We start from the raw sequence: 11191 nt of genomic DNA, 5'->3' as shown, positions 1-11191 counted from the left end.
ACAGAGATCCCGACGACACACTGAGCTTAAATATATATATTGATTGCAATTGTTCCTGAATGAGTGAGCGTTCATGTGCAAAGGATTAGCATTTCAATTGTTATAATTATCACTCTGTCTAACAAGCCGCAATACCGGTTTAGCCCACTAGGGCACATCCCCCAATCATTTCTTTGTAAACATATCTATTTTGTTTGTTTGTGTGATGCATTTCTGTGAATTACTTAGTTAGTAAATAAATGATTTTAAGACAATTGATGTATGGATGACTCATAGTGAAGACTGGGTTCGTGCAGATAACCAACAATTTACAACGTTTTAGTTTAGTTTATTAATTCGACCATTTAAAAAAAAACAAGCACACATAAAACTTAAAAGCCATACATGCACATAAATAAAATCATCGAGGATAACACACAATAAAGTCTGGGACTTATTTCCATTGTGGTCCTCTTGAGACAAAATGGCTATACAAGATCGAACACAGTATGGCAGTGAAATAATAAAACAAAAACATAAAAGAAGAACATCCATTTCATCATTCCAGTTACATCATAGGGGTTATTCATATGGGCACAGAAGACATCAAACATATTTTGACTTTATTTTTTAAAGCTGTCCAGAGAGGACATTGTTTTTATAGGCAGAGGCAACTCATTCCATTCTGAGGCTCCAGTATACAAGAAAGTACCTTTCCCAGCATTACTCCTGAACCTGTATAAGCACACATCAGCAACACCTGATCTGGTGCTGTTATTGTGTGCATCCCTAACACGAGGAAAGTAATTACTCACTTAAATATCTGGGCGCAGGACCATAAATACTCCTGTAAACTAAACCTAGTCTAATCTGGGACACCCTAGCCTCAACAGGCAGCCAGTTTAGTTCCTGAAAGCAGCTCCTGCCTATGTGAGTACGTGGACTCACCTTCAATACTAGCCTGATCAACTTATTCTGGGCTATTTGGAGCTTCCCCTTCATAAGTTTAGAGAAGCCCCCGAACCAGGAAGTACTAGCATAGTCAAAATGGCATTGAATGAGGGCAGTAGCTAGCACTTTCATGGAGTCCTTGTCAAGCAGCTTGGACTTTCTAGCCAAAAACGTAGTCCTTGCATTAACCTTCCCTAGCACCTTATTGGCCATGCTCTCACCTCCCAAGCTTCCATCAAGGATACATCCCAAGTAGTTAACAGAGGTTTTAGTAGTCAGCACCTCACCCCCTAACTACACTGAGTTTGGAATGAGACTAACGTGAGGTAAATAATAATTACAGAGAATTTGATAAAGATAAGTCTTCAGTTTTAATGATGCCAAAGACACGACACTAGCTACAGTACGTCATTTGTTTATATAGCATTTATACAACGCAGATTGTTACCTTTCTGAAGAAAAAAATATATAATGCAAGTTTCAGCGAGAAGCATAGCAACATCAAGGCAACTTTGTAAATGCTAAATGCCAAACCTGCCCATTAGCTGCTGAGTAATTTTTAAGATGCCAAAATAGAAAATGTTTCAGTAGGCCTATCTTAATGTTGTCTTTGTTTTATGTTTTCTGATTGTTTCAGTGCTTGCATTCAACAAGCTTTGGACGAAGGACTTCTAGAGAGCCGCCATCTCCAAAGTTCACTCAAAAAGGCAATAGTTCTGAATTGAGTTTGATTTTGTTGTTTTAATCATTTCGTATTGTTCATTCTCTTTTAACCTTCCATTGGTTTAAAGCTCATTGTTCAGTTATCACTTGGCTCGTGTACATTTCTGAAGTTGCCCCTTTAAACTCCTACGGTTAACATCCCCATAGTGTTCACATTTCTCATGTAAATGTTGTACCTGCATAAAAAAGATTAAACAAACAATTTATTTGGGAAATATTCAATCTTCCTCTTTTCTTCATTAGTATGCAGATGATTTCAAACATAATATTGTAGCAGTCTGCCTACTGTTTCTTTGTGAAAGATAAAAAAGAAATTTTTCTGTTAAGACATTGAATACACGTTGTTTAGTATATTTTGTATGTTTAGTTCTCTGTGAGAAGCAAGTTAATTTAAAGATATGTGATTTGTTTTATGTAGATAAGATATTTCAATGTTAACACACAAAGTAACTAAAAACCCGATCTAACTTGCATATTCATGAAGAGTTTGCAAAACTTGCATGTTCGGCACAAGTTTCCCAAAATATTTTGCCAGAAGTTCACAAGTTGCTGCAAATTTGCCGCAACAGTTTTCCACAAAACTCATTTGCATGTGAAAATTTGAGTTGGCGGGAAATTGGCCAAAGATTTGCCACAATTGTTTGCCAAAAGCCATTTTTTTTGGTAAGGGCCATCGTAGATGGTTTGAATCAGGTACAAATCTGACTCCTGGCCATGCGACTTGTGTTTGAACGGTCAAATCTAATTGATTTGCCCTCAATAGTTTATTAAAACTTATTTGGCATATCTTGTTGCTTGCTAGCTACTCTGACAGCTTGACAAGAACATGCGATCGCTAACTAGTTAATCGTTTACAAACAAAGTAGTGAATGTGCTAGAAAGCTAAACAGCTGCCTAGCTAGTTGATTGCTGTGGCTAGCCAAAAAGGACTTGTTTTGAAAGTTGGGTCATCTTATCCTTTAAAAGCATTCTTATACTATGATTTTGAACATTCAAAGCAACTTTGAAACGTCCATTGCAGGCATTGCTGTCACTTTAGCTTGCTACATAACTTCTGAGTGATAGGAAACACGAGAACCACCACCAATCAGCCTACACCACTGTGCATGCATGCACCTATCGTTACTATGACAATTAGCGTAGCCATATCAGCAAGTGACTGCTGTCTGAACACACACATTCGATTTGGTCTCTTGTAACTTGCTGTTTGGGCAGTCAGTATTCCAAAATGGATTTGAAAACACAAATGCATCTTTTGTAAATAATCTCTAAGTGTTGGAGTGTGCCCCTGGCTAAAAACAAGAAAATGGTGCTGTCTGCTTTGCTTAATATAAGGAATTTTAAGTAATTTATACTTCTACTTTTACTACTTAAGTATATTTTATCAATTACATTTACTTTTGATACTTAAGTATATATAAAACCAAATACTTTTAGACTTTTACTCAAGTAGTATTTTACTGGCTGACTTTCACTTTTACTTGAGAAACTTTATATTAAGATATCTATACTATAATGGGATGGTGCAATATTGAATTAGTCATATTTTGATAAGGTGCATGCATGGGGATGCCCATGCTTACATTTACATTATAGTAATTTAGCAGACACTCTTATCCAGAGCGACTTACAGTAGTGAGTGCATACATTTTCATGCTGTAGAGATACACCTAGCGGACTGAAACTTCACTGTTGTAGGCATAATACAGCTAGTGCTATCTAGACTTGCGCTGGCAAACAAATTTTTGCTAAGCACGACACATGGAGGGTTTATCTGATCACACAGTATAGCCCATAGATATCATGTTCATTAATATGTATATGCTACAAACATATTGTAAATATCCACTGTATTAACCGGAAAGAAATGGCATTTCAATTTGCAATAAACACCTACTCAAGGCGACAATGACTGATTATCAGTGGGTTAACAAAATATTGGCTTAGCTGATAGGCATACACTAGATCTATTCAATACAAGGAATACAGAGATATGAGCAGGTGGAACAAGATATCTGTTCAGTGAAATATGTTTGAGTGAGAGTTGGAGAGAATTAAATATCCAGCTCATGACAAAAGTGTGCCTTGTCACTGTTGAGCTCAAAGCTCCAGTGGATAGAATCTTTTTTTATGATATGTAATAGCTGCCGGATCTACAGTGGCTTGCGAAAGTATTTACCCCCCTTGGCATTTTTACTATTTTGTTGCCTTACAACCTGGAATTAAAATAGATTTTTGGGGGGGTTTGTATCATTTGATTTACACAACATGCCTACCACTTTGAAGATGCAAAATATTGTTTTATTGTGAAACAAACAAGAAATAAGACAAAAAAACAGAAAAGTTGAGCGTGCATAACTATTCACCCCCTCAAAGTCAATACTTTGTAGAGACACCTTTTGCAGCAATTACAGCTGCAAGTCTCTTGGGGTATGTCTCTGTAAGCTTGGCACATCTAGCCCCTGGGATTTTTGCCCATTCTTCAAGACAAAACTGCTCCAGCTCCTTCAAGTTGGATGGGTTCCACTGATGTACAGCAATCTTTAAGTCATACCACATATTCTCAATTGGATTGAGGTCTGGGCTTTGACTAGGCCATTTCAAGACATTTAAATGTTTCCCCTTAAACCACTCAAGTGTTGCTTTAGCAGTATGCTTAGGGTCATTGTTCTGCTGGAAGGTGAACCTCCGTCCCAGTCTAAAATCTCTGGAAGACTGAAACAGGTTTCCCTCAAGAATTTCCCTGTATTTGGCACCATCCATCATTCCTTCAATTCTGACCAGTTTCCCAGTCCCTGCCGATGAAAAACATCCCCACAGCATGATGCTGCCACCACCATGCTTCCCTGTAGGGATAGTGTTCTCAGGGTGATGAGAGGTGTTGGGTTTGCGCCAGACAAAGCCTTTTCCTTGATGGCCAAAAAGCTCAGTTCTAGTCTCATCTGACCAGAGTACCTTCTTCCATATGTTTGGGGAGTCTCCCACATGACTTTTGGCAAATATCAAACGTGTTTGCTTATTTTTGTCTTTAAGTAATGGCTTTTTTTTGGCCACTCTTCCGTAAAGCCCAGCTCTGTGGAGTGTACGCCTTAAAGTGGTCCTATGGACAGATACTCCAATCTCCGCTGTGGAGCTTTGCAGATCCTTCAGGGTTATCTTTGGCCTCTTTGTTGCCTCTCTGATTAATGCCCTCCTTACCTGGTCCATGAGTTTTGGTGGGCAGCCCTCTCTTGGCAGGTTTGTTGTGGTGCCATATTCTTTCCATTTTTTAATAATGGATTTAATGGTGCTCCGTGGGATGTTCAAAGTTTCAGATATTTTTTTATAACCCAACCCTGATCTGTACTTCTCTACAACTTTGTCCCTGATCTGTTTGGCGAGCTCCTTGGTCTTCATGATGCCGATTGCTTGGTGGTGCCCCTTTCGTCGTGGTGTTGCAGACTCTGGGCCCTTTCAGAACAGGTGTATATATACTCAGATAATGTGACAGATCATGTGACACTTAGATTTCACACAGGTGGGCTTTATTGAACTAATTATGTGACTTCTGAAGGTAATTGGTTGCACCAGATCTTATTTAGAGGCTTCATAGCAAAGGGGGTGAATACATATGTACGCACCACTTTTCCGTTTTGAATTTTTTTGAATAAGTTCTTTTTTTCATTTCACTTCACCAATTTTGACTATTTGTGTATGTCCATTACATGAAATCTAAATAAAAATCTAATTAAATTACAGGTTGTAATGCAACAAAATAGGAAAACCCCCAAGGGGGATGAATACCTTTACAAGGCACTGTATAATTAATCAGGAGATAAATGTTCTGGTGGCAAGGATGTCTTTGCCAGCAGTTGTCTTCCGTGAAAGAGTTAATAATACCCCTTTGAAAGATTTCTGTTTCTCCCAATCATCTAACTGCAGACATCATCTATCAGGCCCATCATCTCTCAGGCCGTTCTCCAACGCCAGGACACCTCAATTATTTAACTCTATTGCCATCTACTGGTGGTACGAGTTTTTGGTGTTGAATGAAAATGGTTGAATGAACTTTAGCGTATTATTATAGCTTGTAGGCTTTGTTGTGGGGATCTTAATGCTTGTGTGTAACTGACTTTTGATATTCTGGATTCCCCTTTATTGTCTATGCAATTGAAATATAGCTTAAAAGGGAAATAAAAGTATTACCAAAGTGTTTAATTTAGTCTGGGAGATGATGGGCCTGACAGGCTGACCAGACCGGTCACGTCGCATGCGTGAGCATTGCAAAATAAATGTACACATACATGCTATTCAATCATTGCACCCACACTGCTAGCACGCGTCAGCGAGCATCTGCGTGGCCAGGCGCTAAAATAGAAATTGGTTCTATTTGTGACGCTCAACGCGCTGCAAGTCCGTCCTCTGCCATCTTCTCATTGGTTTTTAGGAGCATATACCCACGTGGGTGATTGAAAGATGAATTTAGGTCCACACTCTGGTCGGTTGTAGTAATGCTGTAAAGTTGGTTGCCAACAGCCATATAAAGTCCAAAGAAGAAAAAGAAGCCTGAAAGAAGGAGGAGAGATGACAAGAAACAAATTCAGTTTACCATTTTATCTGTGGATTAATTGTTCAGAGTAGAGGACCTTGTGCATTTCAGGTAAAATAACAACCCAATGTTTATATACCAGGACAAATTAGCTAGCAACAGCAAGCTAGCTAGCTAAATTGCCATAAATGTTTAATGCTTTTTGACCTGTCCCCAAATTAATATAATTGGTTCAGAGTTGTCTTTTTGTTTTACCTGCTTGTCCTGATCACTTCTGGTGTGTGTGAACAAAATCAACGTGCGCGCGATGGCGTATGCACTTGTCCGGTTTTGTCAGCATGTGAGAGTCTGGGAGATGATGGGCCTGAGAGATGATGTCTGCAGTTGGACCCCTCTCGTTGCTCCGGCCAGTGTGTAGTTTTGTCAATTACCCACCCCCTAAAACTGGTAGAAGACTTTTCTCAGCACTGACTCTCGTGGAAAAATGAAATGGAAATATCTATAGGCCTATTTGCAATTTAGGACTGTGTTACATGATCACCAAGTTAGTCACTGCTGACTGTCAACATAGGCTGCAGGCTAGGTTATGATACAATAATATACAGGTCGACCAATTTAATCAATGCAGAATGATTTACTCACCAAAATCCAATGGCATAACCTGACAGTTATTACATTGCATAATATTCAACTATGGTTACATTTTAATCAGGCAGAACCTAATTTGTGCAGCGGTAGCCTACATCCAATCAACGAGGGCTAAAAAAAACGGTGTTTGTCTGGCTGAACACACGCTTGGAAGATCTGAGCCAATCAACCATAGCAAACAATTTTCAAGTGCCCAATCATATTCCAGTATATATACCAGCCTGCTTTCCCAGGAAGTTGATGTGTATGTCAGCTAAGCAGACCTTTAGCTACTTAAGTTATCTTTAGTTTACAAACGATAGTGGGTACTTAAAGACTGATACTTTTTATTTAACATTACACATAGCTTGTTGTATGATTTCTAGTCAAGAATGGTGCAATGTGGTGAGTACGCAGACGAAGATGCTAGTATTTTTGCAGTAGCCTAATTATTGAAAATGCTGCCTGTAGTTAGCTAGCAATCCGGCTGTCTTGTGTATTGGGTGACTTTTTATTTATTTATTTAAATATATTTAGCCATATAGCTACTCTTACTAGTTGGTTGAATTAATTCTTTGGCTACTCATTTAAACACAGTTAGCTATGTTTAACGTTAGTTAAAGAATGCCTCCTAAGTTTTTCGTTTGACATGCACACAACTTACACAGCTATCAAAAATGAAACAATCATACATTTTGTGCAGTGGTGTAAAGTATTTAAGTAAAAATACTTTAAAGTACTACTTAAGTAGTTATTGGTGGTATCTGTACTTTACTTTCTATATTTTTTACAACTTTTACTTCACTACATTCCTAAAGAAAATCATTTAATACATTTTCCTTGACACCCAAAAGACTCGTTACATTTTGAATGCTTAGCGGAAAAGGGTCCAATTCACACGTTTATCAAGGCAACATCCCTGGTCATCTCTACTGCCTCTGATCTGGCAGACTCACTAAACACACATGCTTCGTTTGTAAATTGTGTTGGTGTGCCCCTGGCTATCCGTAAAAAAAAACATTATGGCGCCACCTGGCTTGCTTAATATAAGGAATATGAAAGTATATTTTAAAAGTACAAATAATTAAGTCTATTTTTGCTATTTACTTTTGATACTTAAGTATATTTAAAACTGAGTACTTTTACTCAAGTAGTGTTTTACTGAGTGACTTTCACCTCTACGTGAGTCATTTTCTATTAAGGTATCTTTACTTTTACTCAAGTATGACAACGGGGCATTTTTTTCCACCACTGATTTTGTGTGAACTGCTCCTGATTCTGCCTCTCTCCTACACAGCTGTTCCTCGGCTAGCCCAACTGGAATAGATGGGGAATGTGTCACTTGAGAATGGTGGATACCATCATCAGTGATGATAGCTGCATTAACGGCGTGGTGGCGTTACAGCAGTGGCTGTCTCCTTGGCGGATGGGGACTGCTGCTCTGCCTGCTCCTGTGCTCTCTGGTGGCGCTGTTGGTGGGGGTGGAGGACCAGTGCTGTGCCACTCTAAAGGGGATTGCCCAGTTGCACTGCCAGCTATGGGGTAAACTTCCGCTGTCCAGTCCACCAGCCTCACTGTCCCTTTCACAGCCCTCGATCTCCTGCCCCTAAGGGCCAAGCCCAGTATAGGTATGTGTGAAGTTATCATGAATATATTATACTTCTGGTTGTAAGAACTAAAAACATTGGTCGGTGGTAGTACACTGTTCAAAATAAAACACAGTTGTCACATAATGGGGCTAATTCATTTATGGAGTGCATTAGTGGTGGGAAGATTGATACTAGAGCTCTGATGTGGTTTTCAAAGCACTAAATCAAATCAAATTGTATTTGTCACATGCTTTGTAAACAACAGGTGTAGACTAACAGTGAAATGCTTACTTACAGGTCCTTCCCAACAATGAAGAGGGGAATAAAAGAGATAATACAACTTATAAATGCGCAATAAGTAACGATAACTTGGCTATATACACGGGGTACCAGTACTGAGTCGATGTGCAGGGGTACAAGGTAATTGAGGAACATGTGCAGTGAGCTCAAAGTATTGGGACAGTAACACTTTCTGTTTTGGCTCTGTACTCCAGCACTTTTGATTTGAAATGAAATAACGACCGAGACTGTATTGGGTGAACCGTTTAGAAATTACAGCCCTTTTTGTACATAGTCCCCACATTTTAGGGGACTGAAAGTATTGGGATAAATTTACTTGTATGTGTATTAAAGTAGTCAAAAGTTTAGTGTTTGGTCCCATATTTCTTGCATGCAATGATTACATCTATCTTGTGACTACAAACTTGTTGGAGACATTTGCTTTTTTTTTGGTTGTTTCAGATAATTTTGTCCCCAATTGTAAATAATGTTTTGTCGCTTATTAAGAATAGATTGTTTCTAAACACTTCTACATTAATGTGGATGCTACCATGATTATGTTCATACAAATATTTACACATGTTAAGTTTGCTGAAAATAAAGCTGTTGACAGTGAGGATGTTTTTTTTGTTGAGTTTACTTCCCCACAGCCAGATTAATTTGTGGAGACCATTTTTATGTCTCTGCGTGCAGTTTGAAGGAAGTTGCTAACTAGTGTTAGTGCAATTCCTAACTATCTTTAACACAATCACAAAGCTAACTTTAACTTACTTCATAGTGCATGCAGACATACAAATGGTATCCATGAATTCATCTGTCTGGGGAAGTAGATAAAATCCCAAAGTATCCCTTTAACACACTTCTGACAGCACAGCCTGGTTATGTAATATGTGTGTGTGTGGTTTGCAGAGGCCCAGCTGGAGGCCAAGGCAGCGCTGCAACAGGCTGTGGAGATGAAGACGTGAGGGAAAAGGCCCACAAGTTGCTGGTGCATGCGCGCGACGTGAACCCGGACTTTGTGGAAGCTCTGACAGAGCTAGGGACCATTCTGGAGGAGGAGAATGATGTTGTCCAAGCAGACCACCTATATACCAAGGCCCTGGCCATCTCACCATGCAACGAGAGGGCCCTGGTTAGCCGTGACCGCACACTCCCCCTGGTGGAGGAGATCGACCAACGCCACTTTGGGGTTATTGACAGTAAAGTAAGCAGGATGATGTCCATCCCAAAGGGTAACTCTGCCCTTAGACGTGTCATGGAGGAAACCTACTACTACCACATCTACCACACAGTGGCTATAGAGGGCAACACACTCACTCTGTCTGAGATCCGCCACATCATTGAGACACGCTACGCCGTGCCCGGCAAGAGCCTCCAGGAGCAGAATGAGGTCATTGGTGTGGACGCAGCCATGAAGTACATTAACACCACGCTGCTGTCCCGCGCTGCGGCCATCACTGTCAATGACATCCTGGAGATCCACCGGCGTGTGCTGGGCTACGCAGACCCTGTAGAGCACAGGTGTCAAACTCATTCCACGGGGGGCCGAGTGTCTGCGGGTTTTCGCTCCTCCCTTGTACTTGATTGATGAATTAACATCACTAATTAGTTAGGAACTCCCCACACCTGGTTGTCTAGGGCTTTATTGAAAGGAAAAACCAAAAACCTGCAGACACTAGGCCCTCCGTGGAATGAGTTTGACACCCCTGCTGTAGAGGGTGGGCGGCTGCGTACCAGCCAGGTGTTTGTAGGGCACCACATCCCACCCCACCCACAAGCCCTGGAGCGCCACATGCAGGAGCTGGTGCAGTGGCTCAACTCAGAGGAGGCCCTGCAGCTGCACCCTGTGGAATCCGTAGCGCTCACCCATTACAAGCTGGTCTATGTGCACCCCTTTGTGGACGGGAACGGGCGCATGTCACGGCTGCTAATGAACCTGGTGCTCATGCAGGCACGCTACCCACCCATCACCGTCCGCAAAGTTCAGAGTACTACACTGCTCTGGACACAGCCAACAAGGGTGATGTCTGACCCTTCATCCGCTTCATAGCCAAATGCACAGAGATCACCCTGGATACCCTGCTGATCGCCACCACTGAGCACACTGTGGGGCTGCCTGGCTCCAGCCACCACCAGGCCTGTCCCAACTGTAAACAAACCATCCCTGTCCATAACAGTGAGGGGACGGGAGTGAGTGGCGCCTGACTGTTTGGCTTTGTATTTCTCTTTATTTAGATTTGCTAATTTGGGGTTAATCTTGCTCTAAGTGTAAAGATATGTCAGTTGATTTATGGATAAATAGCAGCCATGTGTCAATGATAGCATGACCTTGAAAATGATTACTGGGAGAATGCATCTTTACAGAAATTAATATTCACATATCTCATAGTTTGTTTCCTCATACCAGGTAGAGGTGCAGCTGTTTGAACTAATTATTACGTATGTGCCTTGCATAGAAAACATGTTTTCTGCTTCAGATTGTTGTCTGTAAAGGGATAAGGGTCAAATGTTTATA

At 40.6% G+C, this 11191-nt stretch overlaps 1 long non-coding RNA gene and 1 pseudogene across 1 annotated transcript; one reads left to right on the top strand and one right to left on the bottom strand.

Annotated features, from left to right (window-relative positions):
• Positions 1–381: 381 nt before the first annotated feature.
• Positions 382–6929, bottom strand: LOC139576695 (uncharacterized). Its single transcript, XR_011675159.1, has 3 exons — positions 6824–6929; positions 6437–6625; positions 382–6198 (listed from the first exon to the last, which is right to left on the bottom strand). It is a non-coding gene; the product is annotated as an uncharacterized lncRNA (long non-coding RNA).
• A 146-nt stretch (positions 6930–7075) lies between these two features.
• LOC139576694 (protein adenylyltransferase FICD-like) lies at positions 7076–11029 on the top strand (annotated as a pseudogene).
• The last annotated feature ends 162 nt before the right edge of the window (positions 11030–11191 follow it).

Source organism: Salvelinus alpinus, chromosome 5 (assembly GCF_045679555.1).
Source record: "Salvelinus alpinus chromosome 5, SLU_Salpinus.1, whole genome shotgun sequence".
NCBI lineage: Eukaryota > Metazoa > Chordata > Actinopteri > Salmoniformes > Salmonidae > Salvelinus > Salvelinus alpinus.
Note: the sequence above shows the minus strand (reverse complement) of the source record. Positions and strands in the feature narration are given on the sequence as shown.